At 46.0% G+C, this 18,039-nt stretch overlaps 1 long non-coding RNA gene across 1 annotated transcript in view; it reads left to right on the plus strand.

Annotated features, from left to right (window-relative positions):
- LOC121819941 (uncharacterized) overlaps positions 1-18,039 on the plus strand; it is a 51,871-nt gene that overhangs the window by 19,606 nt on the left and 14,226 nt on the right. The gene's annotated exons all lie outside the window — the stretch shown is intronic.

An 18,039-nucleotide genomic window follows, 5' to 3' on the forward strand; every position in this document is an offset into this window, starting at 1 on the left:
TGCTCTCCTTCTGAAACCTTTTGTATTTTGGACCATCTCAACCTATCCCCCATATCTTTTAACTACTGTTTCATATTTTCCATCTTTTTATTTCTCTATGCTGCATTTTGGAGAATTTCTTCAGTTCTATCTTCCAGTTATAATTTTATTGTGCCTGATATATTCAATCATGTCTAATCTTCTATTTAACACAATCATTGAATTTGTAGATTTAGTTAAGACATCTTAAATTTCTAGAGGGACATTCTAGTTCTTGTTCAAATACACTTGGTGCTTTTTCAGAGTATCTTGCTCATTGCTCAAATTTTCAACTTTCTCTTCTACTCTTTCAGCATTTTAAACTATTTGTCTGATAATTCCAGTATCTAAAGACAACACAGATTTGTTTCCACCATCTGTTGTTTGGTGTTTGGTGATTTGCAGCTAGAAGCTACTATTTGGAGCTTTCTCTGTGGGAATTCTTGAGACTTGGGGTGAAGGTGGGTTTTTCCAAGAGTATTTGCATTTGACTTGCCAGATTCTCACAGTGTTACCAGATTGGGCCCACTTTAAACTAAATGCTGGACTGAAATTTTTCAGATCCCCCAAGTAGTGTGAATTTGGGCTTCAAATGACATAGATATGCTTTACAGTTGTGAATTTGCAGGGGCTATTTTATTTCTCCTGAGAAGAGGGACGTTAAGATAGGCATTTTTCTTTTCAGTCTCTTGGGAGGTAGTGGTGCTTTTATCCAGTCCATTCATTCACTGAAGTTCCAGTCTTATGCAAGAAAGTTCTTATCAGACTTCCCACCTTAGAGACAACTTGAGTTTCTCTCAGTAGTGTGCTGGATCTGGCTCCTACCAACTCAGAACCAAATACTTAGGAATTTCGAGTGTCAGTTCCTGGTACCATTGAGAGCTTGAAACTGGCTATGGTTGGAATATTTACACCTTGGAAATCAGCAAACACTAAAAATAGGGTACTTTGTTTTGTTGGAGAGCCAGTTATTACTACAACACTTATTTCTCTCATATCACCCCATTCTATATGACCAAGTTCAAGTTTACTAAGTTAAGAAATAAAAATAACAAAATGTCACTTGTGCAAAATGAAAAAGCCGTAGGGATCTGCTGTACATGATTGTGCTTATAGTTAACAATATTGTACTGTACACTTCAGTTTTGGTTGAGGGGGGACTTCCCCGGTGGTCCAGTGGTTAAGAACTCACCTTGCAATGCAGGAAACATGGGTTTGGGAACTAAGATCCCATGTGCCTTGGAGTAACTAGGCCCATGCACCACAACTACTGACCCTGTGGGCCACAACTGGAGTCTGCGAGCCATAATGAAAGATACCTCATGACGCCACGAAGATTCCACATGTGCCGCAACTAAGACCCAACACAGCCAAATAAATAAATAAAATTTGTTAAGAGCGTAGATTTCATTATGTATATGGGAGAGGTGAAGTGGTCTCCACATTATAAACAAACAGTTAATTTAAAAATAGCTCAACTTACCTCTCTGGATTCTTGAGTTTTAGGGGCTGAGTATTCCTCATTTCCTTGCCAGCTCATCAGTGCATTAAAAGTTTTTCTTCTCTTTTATCCAGAATTATTTGCAGAAGGAAGTTCATTTAGGGTACTTTGTCCATCTTTTTACTAGAAAATGAGGTGTTCTCAGTTTTTTAACCTAGAAATTGAGATTGCTATGCTAAATCAGTAGTTCTTAACACTTTGGGGACATAGGCATTTTAAAAATTGATAAAAATGACAGCCTAAAGACCCTCCCCCTAGGAAAATACACATACAGGGGAAATGTTTGTTTTTGCTCCCCTGAAACCATGCATGGCCCAAGATTAATGAATCACAGTGACATGAATGCACTCTGAGGTTCTTGCCAGAGCTCATTTTTGATGACCCCACCATGCTCTTTGCTCTGGGCAGAGTTTCTGCGAGTCTTCTCTTGGCTAAGTATCAGTACAGACTCTTTGGGGCTTCCAGGATCTCCAAGGCCTCTTGGAGCAGGAAAAACTGAGAGTTACCAACCAAAATTTATACAGAGCTAAAGCAAAGGCAATATTCCCTCAGCCAGACTTCTCCACATCTATTCATTCAATACATCTCTTGAGTATTTCTTGGACCCTGTTCCAATCCACTTCTAAGTAACACATCATCCCAAAACTTAAATATAATAACAATAACAACAATGATCAGTTATTTAATAACAACAATCAGTTATTTTTTCATCTCTCATGGTTCCAGGAGTAACTGGGTTCAGCTAGGCAATTCTCACTCAGGGTTTCTCGTGTGGTTACAGTCAGATGGCAGCTGAGGCTGGAATCACCGCTAAGCTTCCCTCAGTACATGCCTACCAGTTGATATTGGCTCTTGGCTAAGTTCTCAGGGGGGCTTTTAGCTGAAACACCTACCTGTGCCCTCTCTGTGTGGCCTGGGCATCCTCATGGCATGGCAGCTGTTTCTGAAAGGGAGCATCCAAAAAGAAATCAGGCCAGGAGAAAGAAACCATACCGTCTTTCATGACCTAGCCTTAGATGTCATACTGCATTTCTTCTGCCGCATTCTGTTAACTAGAGGCAAGTCATTAGACCAGCCCATATTTAGAGGGAAGACAGTTGGACTCTATCTCTTGATGGAAAGGGTATCAAAAAATTTGCAGACATGTTTCAAAACTACCACATACTCCTTCTGTGTGCCAAGCACTGTACAAGGCACTTGTGATAAGAGTGGTAAGTTATACAAACCCTCCCTTATGGTTTAGTGGTAGAGACAAACACTAATAAAATAATATTACAAATATGTACACAACTGTATACTTTGACAGTACTATGGAAGATGAGTATGGGGAGCCATGAGAAATTATATTACACATTAGTATGACCTGGACCAGGGACTCAAGGATGAATTTCCTGAAGAAGAGACATTTGGGTTGAGATCCAAAGTATTAGTTGTTGCTAACTCCATGAAATTAGTTGAAGAAGAACCTTCCAGGCAGAGGAAACCATAGCCATGGCAACTGTAGGCAAGGACCTGAGAAGCAGCCAGTGTCTTTGGAGGCAGACAGCAGAGGACAAAGGTGTGAGACAAGACCGCAGAGGTGAGCTGAGACCAGGCCCGTAGACCTTGTAGGTAGGTGAGAATATTTGTCTTTGGCCTAAAGCTGCTGGAAGCTGTTGAGGGTCACTCACTGGAGCGTGACATGAACAGATTTGTAATATAAAGTTCACTTTGGCTACAGCATGGATGACCCTGCAGATGCTGAGTCAGGTCTGGAAGGGCTAGGAGATTCCTGTCCACAGTACATCCCCTCTCCATGACAGTCTCCCCCACACATGCTCAAGCTAACAGCAGCCTAGGTCCTATGCACCCTGTATTTGACATCCTTAGTCCCTCTTCCCAGGCATAGGGAGCTCTGCCATCTTTCATTATTTAATTAGTCACTCCTTTAGTCCGTCAATCAGTTGGTACAGGGGGTTGAATAATGGCCCCCAAAAGATATGTCCACAGGCTAATCTTCTTGTTTGGGGGAAGAAAAGATCGTTATGAATATAATTAAGCTAGAGATCATCCTCGATCTTCTGGGCGGGCTCTAAATCCTACGACAAATGTGCTTAGAAGAATGAGGCAGAGGGAGATTTGACATCAACAGGAGAGGAGGAAGCAAGTGATCACGGAGACAGAGAGTAGAGTGATGAAGCTCGGGTCAGGGAATACCAAGAGCTACCAGAAGCTGGAAGAGTGACAGAAAGCATTGTCCCCTGGACCCTCCAGGAGGAATATGGCCCTGCTGATGCCTTGATTTTAGCCTGGGGATCTAATTTTGAACTTCTGGCCCCCCAGAACTGAGATAATAAAGTTTTAGTTGTTTAAAGCCACCAGTTAGCAGTAATTTGTCACGGCAGCCATAGGGAATTAATATGATTGGTAGTTCTCTAGTTGTTCCTTCCTGAGGAGCTTTACTGGGTCCTTCAGGGAATTGCCAAGTGTTGGAATGCCCAAGGCTATTTTATTTTTTAATTTTTTTTCCCCAAGGCTATTTTAAAGCTGCTTCTTCGTCTATTCTTTCAGGGTGACTAATACTCCACTCAGACCCTTCTCTTCAAGTCTAGCCACCTTCACAGATAGACAAAAAGAGGACTCTGGTTCCATTCCCATCTCTACCCCCAAGTCTTCCTGACCAGGCATCCCTAGCCACTCAGCACTCAAGTTGGAAATTTGGTAGCCATCCTAGAGCTCTCCATTTCTCTCGCATCTTATAAGTCTGTTAGTGCACTTGTTATTAGGTCTCAAAATATTTCTCAAATATGTCTGAAAAGTGATACTTGTGCAGCTGTGTCTGACTCTTTGCAACCCATGGACTGGAGCCCAACAGGCTCCTCTGTCCATGGGAGTTCCTAGAGCAAGAATACAGGAGTGGGTAGCCATCCCCTTCTCTAGGGGATCTTCTCAACACAAGGAATGAACCCAGGTCTCCTGCATCGCAGGCAGATTCTTCACTGTCTGAGCCACCAGGGAAGCCCCTCCTCTTCATCTCCACTGTCACCGGTATCTCCCACCAGTATGACTGTGACAGTCTCCTAAGCACCCACAGCTCCTACTCTTACCCACTGTCCCACCCCAGCCCCTTCTCCTCATAGCAGCCAGAATGAATTTCACAAATTAGATCAGGTTGCAGTTTTTTGAGCAACTTTATTGAGGTATAGTTAACATACAATTACATATACAATTGGATACAATTAGAATATCCAATTTGATAAGTTTTGCATATTGGATACACCTGTGAAATTATCAGTAATCTTTATAACCTTGAGTTAAGCAGAGTTCTCAGATATGTTACAAATAGTGCTAACAATAAAAGGAAAAACAACAAACTAGATTAAAATTTAACACTTTTGCTATCTAAAAGAAACCACTAGGAAAATGAAAAGATGGCCACCATTGGGAGAATATATTTGTAAAATATATCCCACAGAGAACTTGTATCTAGAATATACTTTTTAAAAACCTATTTATAATAGATCGAGAATATGTAAAGGAAGAATAGACCCAAAATACATGAAGAAAGAATTTGTATTAGAATATATTTAAAAATACAAATGGATAAAGAAGTTGTGGTACATATACACAATGGAATATTACTCAGCCATAAAGAGAAACACATTTGAGTCAGTTCTGCTGTGGTGGATGAACCTAGAACCTATTAAACAGAGTGAAGTGAGTCAGAAAGAGAAAGATAAATATCATATGCTAATGCACATATACAGAATCTAGAAAAATGGTACTGAAGAATATATTTATAGGGCATCAGTGGAGAAACAGACACAGAGAATAGACTCATGGACATGGGGAGAGGGGAGGAGATGAGATGTATGGAAAGAGTAACATGGAAAGTTATATTACCATATGCAAAATAGATAGCCAATGGGAATTTGCTGCATAGCTCAGGAAACTCAAATGGGCTCTGTACCAACCTAGAGGGGTGGGACGGGGAGGGGGATGATAGGGAGGTTCAAAAGGGAGAGGATATATGTATACCTATGTCTGAACTGAACTGAACTGGAGAAGGCACAAAAAATATATTTTATTTTTAAATGAGAAAGTTTTAAACAGACACTTCTCCAGAGAAGATACACAAGCAGCAAATAAGGACATGAAAAGTACTCCTTGGTTATTCAGTTCAGTTCAGTTCAGTCGCTCAGTCATGTCTGACTCTTTGCAACCCCATGAATCGCAGCACGCCAGGCCTCCCTGTCCATCACCAACTCCCAGAGTTCACCCAGACTCACGTCCATCGAGCCAGTGATGCCATCCAGCCAGTGATGCCATCCAGCCATCTCATCCTCTGTTGTCCCCTTCTCCTCCTGCCCCCAATCCCTCCCAGCATCAGAGTCTTTTCCAGTGAGTCAACTCTTCGCATGAGGTGGCCAAAGTATTGGGAGTTTCAGCTTTAGCATCATACCTGCCAAAGAACACCCAAGGCTGATCTCCTTTAGGATGGACTGGTTGGATCTCCTTGCAGTCCAAGGGACTCAAGAGTCTTCTCCAACACCACAGTTCAAAAGCATCAATTCTTCAGTGCTCAGCTTTCTTCACAGTCCAACTTTCACATCCATACATGACCACTGGAAAAACCATAGCCTTGACTAGACGGACCTTTGCTGGCAAAGTAGTATCTCTGCTTTTGAATATGCTATCTAGGTTGGTCATAACTTTCCTTGGTTATTAGGGAAATGTAAATTAGTATACAAAGAGATACCACTACACATCCGCTTTTAGGAAAGCTAAAATTAAAAGACTGACCTTACCAAGTGTTAGAGAGCATATGGCATCCGCTATATAAAACACACTATAATTCTCCTACACTACTGGTAGGAATGTAAAATTGTGTAAAAACTTTGGAAAACATTATGGTACTTTCTCAGAAATGAAACACACCATTTGACTCAGTTGTTATTCTCCTTTTATTAATTTTTCTTGCTATATTGCACTGGCTAGGACCTCTGGTACAATGTTAAACAGAAGTAGTAAGACCAGACACTCTTGTCTCGTGAAGGAAAGTACTCAGTCTTTAACCATTAACTATTATGTGTTAGCCTTTAGTTTTTCATAGATTCCAGATCGAGGGACTTTCCTTCTTTTCCTACTTTGCTGAGGGTTTTGAATCAAACATAAGTGTTGGATTTTGTCAAGCCCTTCTGCATCTACTGAGGTGATGTTGTTTGCTTTTCCCTTGTTCAGTTTGCTAATATGGTGAATTATATGAATTGATTTTCAAATGTTTCTTCAAGCTGGCATTTCTGGGTTTACCCCACTTGGTCATGATGAATTATTCTTTGATACATTGCTGGGTTTACTTTGCTAGAATTTTTATTAAGTTTTTGCATTTATGTTCATGTCTGTCTAGTTTTGGTATCAGAGTAATGCTAGTCTCTGAATTAGTTAAGAACTATTCCTTCCTTTTCAATTTTCTGAAGAATTTTATATAAAATTGGAAATTTTTCCTTATGTTTGGGAGAATTCACCAGTAAAGGCATCCAGGTCTGAAGTTTTCTTTGTGGGAAGACTTTAAACTACAAATTCAACTTCTTTAGTGGATAGAGTATTATCCAGGTTATCTGTTTTTTTCTTTTCTACCTCAGAACCAACATTAGGTGCTATTTATTTATTAATTGGCCATGTAGCATGTGGGATCTTAGTTCCTCAACCAAGGATCAAACCCATGTCCCTGCATTGGAAGCACGGCGTCTTAAACCACTGAACCTCCAGGGAAGTCCCTATCTATTTCTTCTTGAGTATATGTCACACTTATGCTTAAAGTCCTCAGGGCCTTCCCCTCACACCTACCTAAATCCTTACTGTGGCTTACAAGGCCATGTCTGGTCTGCTCTAGCCTGCTCGCCAACCTTAGCTTCATGTTACTCTGCTCACTCACCATGTTCCATCAAATCAGTCTTATTATTCCAAGGTAACACCAAGCTCTTCCCTGTCTCAAGGCCTCAGCATTGCTTTTCACTCTATCTGGAAAGTTCTTCCACGGGCTCTCTGCATGTTTCCTTTTTTTTTTCTCATTCTCATTCCCCAGTTCTCAGATTATGCATCTGGGAGGTCTTCCCTGACCATTATATCCAGGGTAGGGCCTGATGGCTCCTCTCTCCTATAGAATCCTGTTTATTTTCTTCATAATACATACATATATCACACCCTTGGAACTTCCATAGCAATCCAGTGGTTAAGACTCTGCACTTTCAATGTAGGGGACACAGATTCAATCCCTGGTTGGGGAACTAAGATCCCACATGCTGCATGGTGTGGCCAAAATTTTTAAAAATTTTTAAACACACACACACATATCACTCCATCATTGTTTTATTTACTGTCAGCTCCCTAAGAGCAGGAATCTTGTCTGTCTTGTTCACTACTATATCCCCTGCACTCAGCATAACAGTGGGCACAAGAAAGGTGCTCAATTACTATTTGTTGAATAAGTAGATGTATTGGTCAGTCGGGCTGCACATCAAGCAGGCAGTGACTCTTCTGTGAGCTGGCCAGTCAGTCTGAGTTTCTCAGTCAGCCTGAGGTAAGTCAGGTAGGCTTTGAGTGGGCTGGTTGCTCTATGGGGCAGGGCTGTGTGACTGATGAGTCCCCTGTAAGGTCAGTATTCTGGGGGACACAAAGAAATGAAAAGCTGAGGCTCACTGCCAAGAAGCTTCTGGCCACCTGTCTACTTGGAGGCTCACAGCTCCCCACCACCCAGCCAGGAGGGAAAGTGAGGATGGTACAGGGTGACTGGGGAGAAGGCTACAGAGCATGACCCAGCCTCTGGCAGCTGCTCCTCAACACCTGCTGCAGGGCTTCCAAACGCCGTAAAAGCCTTACCTGGCGACCGCTGTGCTTAGCAAGAGCCTGTTCAGGAGACACAGAGGGAGTTTTGTGGCTTCTTCCCCACCCTACTTCCCCTGAATTGGGCCCTCTGCTCATGGAAACTCCTCCAGTGGACCTGGCTGTCTGGCCCCAGGAGACAGGCAGTGGTGCGTGCCGCCAAAGCCCACTGTCCACAGGGGCAGGACACGGGCCTGTACTTCCAGAGGCTACTCCCTGCAACTGAATCCAACCTAGGTGCCTCTCTCCCCAGCTCTCTGGTTGAGGAAGGGGCCTTGCATGGAAGCAGGGGACGGCACAATGAATCCCAAGTTTCCCACAAACACCCCTGGCTGTGAGATCATGGATGTGGCTGGAGTCCCGTCACAGACGAGCATGTGTAGGAGGGTGTCAGAATCGCCTGCATGAGAAGCAGCTGTTGGTGATAACTGGACAGCCGCACTGAGACTGCTGGCGCTCACTGGGCCTCCAACCTACTCACTGACAAACTGCCTCACCAGGAGGCCCTCCTCGGGTGACATCACCCTCCTTGCACACCAGTGAGGGAAATGAGCTCAGGGTGGCCATCAGAGGCGGTCTGTTTACTTACAGAGACCCTGGCCGTCAGCAGCTCTTTGACCAGACATTCCCTGTCCCAGCCAGCATGAAGCAGAAATTTCCTTAAACACATTATTTTGGGCTCAACCCACTTGTGCTCTTGTTTTCATTTTTTTTTAAGAGGAAAATTTCCAGTTCTGGCTCCAAATAGAACAGTCCGGTGATGATGGGGGGATATCAAAATAACTCCCAGAGGGACTTTTGCAGTTTAAGTTGCTCCCACCTGTCCAGTCACCTCTGGAGCTGAGAAGATCATCAAATCATTCCTCCATCACCCATGTGTGTGTGTGTGTGTTGAGAGGTGGGTCAGAGGGGTGCCCAGGATGACCCCAAGGGCAGACCCTCTCCTTGAGGGCCTCCCTCAGCACCTCAGCTACCCTGAGCTCCTACTCAGCGCATTTCTCAACTCAGAATCCCTGGCTAGGCCCTAGACCCCACCCTCATTCCCTCCAGGTCAGGGATATTTCCGGAGAGTCCAAGAGCTGCCAGTTTTCGCAGGCTCCAGGGGATTCCCAAGACGGTCACTCCCACCAGCCCTGGCTGAGAGACGCTGTCACCTGCCCTCTCCCAACCCCCTCCGTGTCATTCCTGCTGGAACTTAGCCATTCTGGAAGACTTGGGGGAACAGGCGCTATGGAGGTCTCCTCAGCGCTCCAGGATCCTAAGGCCATGTGCGCAGGAGCAGAGAGATGCCCTCCCAGGAGTATCAATCATGGAAGACAGGTGCCCTCCGCCTAGCTGGGGCTGCCCACTACTGGGGCTGGTGTCAGACAGGCCCAGACATGTCGGGCAGCCTGAGGCCTTACCTGACCCAGCTCCTCCCTGTGGCCTGACCCTACTTAGCTCAGCGTCCTGCGGCACCAGGGATGGGCTCAGGGCAGAATCGGGTCAGAAAAGGGCTTTGGATCTGTGTTCCATAATGCTTTTCGTAAAACTAAAGAAAATGTCAAAGGTCCAAATCAGAGAATGGAGTGGAGGGAGAAGCTCACACATATATGAGTTGGCAGCTTCTCAGAAGGCATTTAAGGGCCAGACTGTCTCATCCAACTGTGCCCCCTCAAGCAACTTAGCGCCTGAGCTCCCCAAACATGAGGTTCCAATTATCTCAATTAGACATGTCTACTAACCCAGAATTTATAAGGTAAGAAAGCTGGAAAGACCCTATATGAGGACAGAAGCTAATGTTTATTGAACATCTACTGTGAGCCTGGCATGACGCTCCACCCTGCTACACACGTTTATCTTATTCAGTCATCACCACCACCCTGAGGGAGAGTAACAATACGAGAGGCATAGCACACACGGCAAAGCTGGCGTTCAAAGCTGGTTCTATATGAGCCCAGGCAGTCTACAACTAAGCATTCCCAATGTGAACTTCTAGAAAGTAACTAACTCCAGAAATCAACCCCACTCCTTCCATAAACCAAGCAAGGCTTGTAAATTAAAGACGTGGTAATCCCACGTCGCCACTCTAACAGATGAGGAAACTGAGGCCAAATCACAGAGCAGGTCCGAGCTGAGCACAGGACAGTGACTCAGACTCAGGCCAGTGTTCCTCCCACCACCCCAGCCCATCTGACAGTCCTAAGTCCTCACTAAGTCAGGTGAGGCAAGAATGGGAGAAAAGCTGTGGGTTCTGCCCTCTAGAAGACCCAACAAAGATGAACAGAAAAACACATCCACAGCCATGCACAGACAAGCACACAGGACCGTTCTATGAGAAAACAAGCAGGAAGGGTCCTTACTCCAGGTCTGCCTTTTAGATGGCCACACTCTGGCTCTATTCTGACCCCCACCATCCCACACAGTGAGAAGCCCCTGGGGTCAAGAGGATGGGTCCACCAGGAACCCAGGCCCCACTCCTAGACTACAAACCAGGTACGTGAGACTGCATTAGTTCCGGTTCAGAGCCATATGGTGGACTTTAGCAGTGGTGTGGGCGGCCCTAGGTGCAAAGGGTGGCCAAGGGGGATACACACATGGAGTCTGGACACATGTGAAGAAGTACGCATGCATGTGAGCTACAGGATGAAGCCAGGATGGGGAAGGAGAGGCTGGGGCCACTCGCTCTGTGTTGCTGAGTTTCAGCACAAAACTCGGGAGTTGGGAATTCCAAATCAAACCCAGCCCTCCAGTTATTAGGAGTCTTTCATTTAGCTGCTTGCTGTTTTGACTTAGAATATTTAAATATTTAGACATGAATGTAAGCCTTCATTTGTACACTTCCCCGAGGTCTTTCAAATGTTAGGACGTGAGCTAGACACCTCTCTAAATCCCCTGTGCCAGCATAGGGCCAGTCACAATGCAAGCACTTGGAAGATGCCTGTTAGTAAATGAGCAAATCACTTTCATGAATGAATTGAAGACTGAGTGAATGAATGCTTCTGCACAAATGTAAACAGACAAGCACCCATGCTTTCAGAGACTCACCAACATATCAGTGACAAATATATGCCCTTGCTCTCAAAGACACATATGCCTCAACTTAATACATCAACAAAGACAAGTGCATGGTTTTACCAAACTAACGTAAATGCTCACATGTGTACTCCCACCAGGTATAGACCTACTTACCCATGCAAAGACACAGAGGCCCACACTTTCCCTCGAAGATACCCCTACACATGAGCTTACACAGAGATGTGGATGTATACACATGCACACAAACACAGAAGCACACAATTTCCCCCTGAGGAATCCAATTCCAACTGGAAATGCAGCTGCCTACGCATACAAACGTGGAACAGTCACATAAACCACACTGATACACGCAGCCAGACAAAGACAAAAGAATAAGCCCAAGACAGACTGAAAGTTAGACAGCCGCCCACAGAGACCCCCGGGCTACCCTGGGCTCCCACACTGTCTGCGGCCAGAGGGGGGTCCTAGAGGAATTCTTTCTGCAGACAGGCTGAGGTATTCTCTCTCCTCCCCCGCAGTCCCAGGCCAGAGCCCTAGGGCAGAAAAGCAGATGGTGTGTGCTGGCCGAGGCACCCCCTTCCCAAGTAATCTGCCCTCTGGCCCTGGCCACCTACTATACCCTGGCCAAGCCTCGACTGGGAGCTGGATCTTGGACGTGGCAGAGCCCCACTCAGGTCCTGCTGCCCCAGCTCCACTCCCAACAGGATGATTTAGGAGGGGCGGGTAAACAGTGCTTTTCCAGAGACTGCTTCCTCAGGAAATGGCTCGGCCACAAGCCTGATCTCCAAAACAGGCGTAGGATGAAAACACCTCTGCTCCTCTCCAAAAACATGGGCCACCCCTCTCGCCCAGAGCCCCTCACGTCATTCTAGCCACAACATCTCAAGGTAGTGGACAGCAAAAAAAAAAAAAAAAACCCTGGGGTCTTGCCTTGCATCTGCACTGACTCACGATGCCCACCTCTGTAAAACAAGCCTTAGGGGTGTGATGCCTTCAGATCTACCTAAAATGATGTAGGAGCTTCAAATTCCCCAGGCAGCTTTCTGGGCACGGGTGAAGGGGTTCCAAACCTAGGGACAGTGGCCTTGTCTTGACCTTGTCTGAAGTCACAAGAGTCATTACTACAAATACAGAGCTTGTGCCAGGAGTGGCTGAGGTGCCTGGCAGGGGGGCGAAATGGGGACTCAGGCACAGGAATGTGCTGTGCAGTCTGAACACAGATGGTTACCTCCCCTCTCCCTTCCAGCTACTCACCAGGCCCCCCAGGCCTCTGCTGGAGGTGGACGCAGGGCTGCAGCCCCACCCGGCCAAGCAGGCTGGGAGACAGGAATGCTGCTCAGCACAGCTGGCTGGACAGGGGAGACTGTTTATTCTCTGATGTTGGGAACATCTCAGACAATCAGGGGGATTTGGCCGCTGTCAGCCCCTTGATACAAGGCTTAGAAGAAGTCAGTTGAATCAGAGCAGGCTGATGGCCCAATCTCTGAGCAGGCAGTGGGGGTGGAAAGGAGAGGCCGTCCCTCTGTGCCCCACATGCAGTGCCATGTGCCCCTCAGAGCTCACCTACTGGGTCTGCAATGATGGGGCTGGACAGGTGAATGAAGCTGAGCCCAAAGCTCTCATTAATAGTGTGGGTGTCGGGGGAGACTTCCCCTGCACCTGTTTCCAGCATCCAGGTGCACCCTGCTTATGAGACATGGCAGAGCTAACAGTCTTTGCCTGGGAAGTGAGCTCCCTTGGCACACCTTGAGCCTGGTGCTGCCCACTCCAGCCTCCTACCCCATCAGCCCAGATCCCTTTTTCTTAGACAGCTCACATTTACCTGTCTTTCTTATTATTTCAGCTCTAGAGTCAGCTTTGGCTCTGCCTCTTTCAGGCTTTTTCACCTTGGGCAGTCACCTCTCCAAGCCTCTTTCTTCTCCTGTAAAGTAAAGGCAATAGTATCTGCCTTGAAAGGACATTGTGAAGATCAAACAATTCTTTCCATCCGCCCATCATGCAGGAGGCACTTAATAAATGGTTGTGCCTTTCTCCCTCATTCCTTCTATTGCTACAGAGTCAACCTTTGGTTTTCTGGAGGGCCAAGATGCGCCAGTATAATATATAACCTGGAGCCCTGGTCTCATCTCCCCTCCACTGCTCAGAGACCTCAGAGTACTCTGGGGTTCCCTAGGCCAGAAGACTTTCTGGAAGAGTGCAAGGTGACCCAAGGAAACATCCTGATGCTAAGGCTGCAGAATACCCCAGAATATGGTATTTTGTGCGTTTGTGTGTTGCCCAATTCTCATTTTGCACTGGTTTGAGTGCCTTGTGGGTATAGTCCAAGGGTGAGGATTGTCAAAATACAATTCAGACTCATGTATCTGAAAACCACATCTTTATGTATTCAATAAAAGGTTTACACCAAAAATAACGGAGCACCGGAGATGACAATGGGTATAAGTTATGGACTCCGTCCCTGTATTCCCCACAAGGCCCAATTTAAACTCTGTTAAATAAAGACAAATTCATTGGTCACTTGAGCTACCAGGGCTTCCCTCCTAGCTCAGTCGGTAAAGAATCTGCCTGCAGTGCAGGAGACCCAGGTTTGATTCCTCGGTTGGGAAGATCCACTGGAGAAGGAAATCGCCACCCACTCCAGTATTCTTGCCTGGAGAATCCCACGGAGCGAGGAGTCTGGCAGGCTATAGTCAATAGGGCGCAGAGTCAGACACGACTTAGCGACTAAACCACCACATTGGTCACTTGTGAAAAATCCAGCTCCAGGCATAACTGCATTCAGTACTCAAACATCATCATCGTGACCCTGTTCCTCTTCCCCTCTTGGCTTTGCTTTCCGGCAGTGTTGGCATCAGCCTGAAGCCTCCCAAGGCAGCAAAATGGCCACGGAAGGAACGCAAGCCTCTTTCCCAGCAGCTCGAGAAAAAAAACTCCTTGGGGAGTCTGATTGGGTCACATGCCCATGTCTGAACCAATCACTGAGGCAGAGGTGCAGGGCTGAAACTCACTGATTGGCTTGGGCCTCAGCCATTGCTCCACCCCCTGGAGTGTATGGATGGGCGGGGCCTTCAGCTTTACCAAAATCCAGGGAGTGTGGAAATTGGTTCCCCCCTGGGAAGCTGGGTTCGGTACCAGGAGAGTGATATGGACCTCAGGGGTCAAGAAACAAATATCAAACCAAAGAAATAAGTGGGTCAGAAACTAAGATGATACATGCTTTTCAAGCATACGTAAACCCTCTAAAAATATTATTGATGTTCTAGTTTTAAATCCCTACAGACCTCTGATAGGCGATGTGTTACGGACCTCTTTGGGATAGCCTGGACATGCTTGAGAACAGTAAGAACTACACCTTTAAACAGTATGCAGTCCATACTTCCCAGGAATTCGGACCAGCCTTGTCTCCTCCTGCCCCACCAACAGGCAGTTTGACTGAAGTGACCAATGTTGCCAGGGCAGAAGGGCCGGTCAGCTCCGCAGGCTGATTTCACTGGGCCAAAGAGGTTTAGGTTATCAAGTAAGTCTGACTCCAGTGGCCTCAGCCCTCTCCCCCTACCCCCTCACATAGTCAAAACTCCACTCACCCTTGAACTTCCAGGGATTTCTCTCTCACCACTTCCTTGCCCCTTCTAAACTCTTACTAAAACCTGTTCTTAGGCAAGGCTTCCTCTTCAGTCATTTACACTTGTGTATGAATAAACATCAAAATCAATAATTTAATCTCTCTTAGGACCATTTGCATTTTGAGTCTGAGCCTTTAAAAATGAAACTTTTAAAAGACTCGGTCCTCCCCACCCCAGTCTACTCCCAAAAGGTATTGTTGGTGACAAAGAATGAGACTCTGAAATCAACCGGAAAATGTCCACAAAATTCTCTGAAACCCTCATCCATCTGTACTGCCTTACCAATGAATTTTTTCTTGTCTGACCTCAGTCATCTTTGCTGACATTACCCTCTTCTATGGCAAAGAAATTTCGTACATCCTTTCATCCATTTATTCAGTCAACATGCTTTTCTTAAGCTTCCACAATATCTTAGATACTTGGATTTACACAGATGACCAGGGCCCTGCCCTCAAAGAGCTTGCAGTTAAATTTTAGTGCAGGAAACATCACTTTCACCACCAGATTTTTAATACAAGCAAAGCCTAGCCCAGTGGTTGGTATACAGTAGGCATTCAATAAATGCTTCTTCCCCTTCTCAGGGCTGTGCTATGTGGGCACTGCAATTGAACACTGGAAATTTTCTAAAAACTCTTTCCAAGTGGACAAGGGTGACAGCGGGAGTGGGTGGAGATGGTGGTTTGTATCTTACTTCAGAATATTATGATTTATTTTGGATGTTCCAAATGTCGGGTTGGAGATTCATGCGAAGGAAAGGGGCTTATTCTAACCAGATCAGGGCTAGAGGCAGCCCAGGACACTGTCTCCATGGTGCACGGCCCCAGACAGTTTGAAAATAAACAAAAACCCATCCAGAGGTGAGAGACTCACAAAATCAAAAACAAACAAAGGCCGAGAGATGGAAAACTCTTGAGGTGGGGCAGGGTGGAGAGGAGGGGAGGGGAGGGCTGTGGAAGGGGATTAGGGAGAAGTTTGGTCCTGTTTTTTTCTAGGGAGCTGAATCCAGCCCCACCCCACCCCCTACCAAGAATCACCATGGCAAATGCCAATGGGGGGAGGGGGGTGAGTCTGGCTGATTCCAAGTCAGGATGAACTTCCTGGGCTTAGCAGCAGGAATGGGCTCGGATGGCTAAGTTCTAAAGAAAAAGATCTGAGCTGGGCTTTTAAAATCACAACCTCCTACCCACTACTGGTTTTGCAGGCAATCAGTGTTTAATGAAACAGAAACAAGAATGGGCCACATCCCTCCTCCACATCTCTCTCACATACACATATACACTTATCCAAAAGCCCAGAGTAAAATCCTTCCTTTTGTGGTGGAAGGTGACAGCTCATGGGATCCTTGGCACTTCTCAGAAGCAGGGACCTAGTCTGTGAAAAGTGTACTTGCCACCTCCCATAACTATCCCCTTCACCCCACCCTTGGCAGTGGCATTAGTGACAGAAGGCTGATGAGGTTGCTTTGATAAGACCAAGGCAGCCGGGCCTCTGATAAGAGGCAGCTCCAAATGAACCACCATCTGGTCTCGTCTGCCATCAGCTGCCCAGTGGAGCTCTTGGCCCTGAGGGGCTTTGTTGGCAAGGAGACTGGTGCTTCCTCCTCTGTGAAAGTGTCTGCAGCATGAGCCCCGAACTCTCAACTCCCAGAAGCCAATTTTGCCCTTTCCTGAGCTTGTTGGCCTACAGGGTCTGCCTTAGATGTGGAGTTGGTGCCAAACAGAATTGAGACTAGGGTTTGTTTCCTTCCTGCCTCTCTATCCCCAGGTACCCAGTGATCTCACACTATCCCCCAGGGCCCCACACTATCCCATGACCCTCATCCAGAGTTGGCTCATCCACTAGGCACCGAAGGCACAGGGCCTAGAATCCACATCACAAAAAGGATTTAATTCCCTTTAAAAGTAGAAGAGGGACTTCCCAGATAGTCCAGTGGCTAAGACTCTGCATTCCCAATGCAGGGGTCCTGGGTTCAATCCCTGGTAGGGAACTAGATCCCATATGCAGCAACTAAGATCCCAGGTGCTGCAACTAAAACCCAGCACAGCCAAATTAAATAAAAAGTAGAAGGGGGGAAAATGAGCTTTTAAAAGGAAGGAAACATTCTAGTACATAATAGCAATACATTCATCTTTATACCAACTCAGTCCTAAAACATAATTTTAGATTTTTTTTTAAGGTACAGGGGCCCATGAAGGCAAAGTGCCCAGGGCTCATGAAAGTCACAAAGTGGGCCTGTCCTGTCCTAGTCTTCCCTCATGTCCATTCCAACCCTCCAGGCTCCCGCGGTTTCCTTCCCTCTTTAGAAACGTATCTGTCCCTGGAGCCCATGGGCTTGGAAGCTCCTTGGTGTCAGGACCATTCTTCAACCATCCTCCCCATCATAAGCCCAGTGCCTGTCCCACAGTCACATCAGGTATTATATAACCTCTTTTTTTTTGGAAGGTGGGAAAAGAACAGAAACCTCAGAAAAAGGGGGGTTAGTTTTTAAATAAATATTGTCTGACAACCCCTGGAAACTGCTCATGTCAGGTCTGTGTAGTTGGACTTTGTTCAACTATCCCCTGTGCTGGACTCTACTGAAACTGCTCTGGCCAAGTTCACCAATGATCTCCAACTCAGTAATAAATACTTCTCAGGTATAATACTGACTGTTTGGCTGCATTTAACACTGCTCACCAAGACTTCCTTTTCACTTCTGCAACACTTCACTGTTTGCATGCTCCTCCTTATGATCCCCTCTGCTGGGCCACTGAAAACAAGTAACAATAGTAACAGCAGCTGAAATGTGTCAGCTACTTGCCCTACTGTAACTGGTAAATTCTTTTAATCCTCAAAATAATCCTAAATCCATTCTCCAACTACCAGCTAAAGTAATTTTTTTGCAAACCAAATCTGATCATGTCATTTCCTTGCTTAAAATCGAATGGCTTTCCCCAGCCCACAGCTTGTAAGGTCTTTCATGATCTGGCCCCTGCCTATCTCTCCAGCCCCACTTCTCACCATAGCCTCTTCCACTGT

This window comes from Ovis aries, chromosome 7, assembly GCF_016772045.2.
Source record: "Ovis aries strain OAR_USU_Benz2616 breed Rambouillet chromosome 7, ARS-UI_Ramb_v3.0, whole genome shotgun sequence".
In the NCBI taxonomy this organism is placed as follows: Eukaryota; Metazoa; Chordata; class Mammalia; order Artiodactyla; family Bovidae; genus Ovis; species Ovis aries.